The sequence below is a fragment of the Mustela nigripes genome, chromosome 6 (assembly GCF_022355385.1).
Source record: "Mustela nigripes isolate SB6536 chromosome 6, MUSNIG.SB6536, whole genome shotgun sequence".
NCBI classification, from domain to species: domain Eukaryota; kingdom Metazoa; phylum Chordata; class Mammalia; order Carnivora; family Mustelidae; genus Mustela; species Mustela nigripes.
Window position 1 is genome coordinate 10,245,142 of NC_081562.1, and position 263 is coordinate 10,245,404.

Consider the following 263-nt stretch of genomic DNA (forward strand, 5'->3'; position numbering starts at 1 on the left):
CAAGTAAGGCAAAGTGAAACTGGTTTTTTGAAGTATAGGACTCCCCATCATGTGCTTGGGAGGGGAAATGGTGGGCGGCCTTGCCCAGGCTCGAGGGGAAGCCTTGCCTGCAGAACAGCACGGGAGGGCTGGCCCCACAGGGCTCAGCAACCCCCCCAGTGAACCGCCCCTTACTCCGATCCTTGCTGGCTGAGAAGCTGAGTCGTTCCCGGGGACCGGACTGGAGCCTCCGAGGGAAGAGAGGACTCTGGTAGCACTGGGGG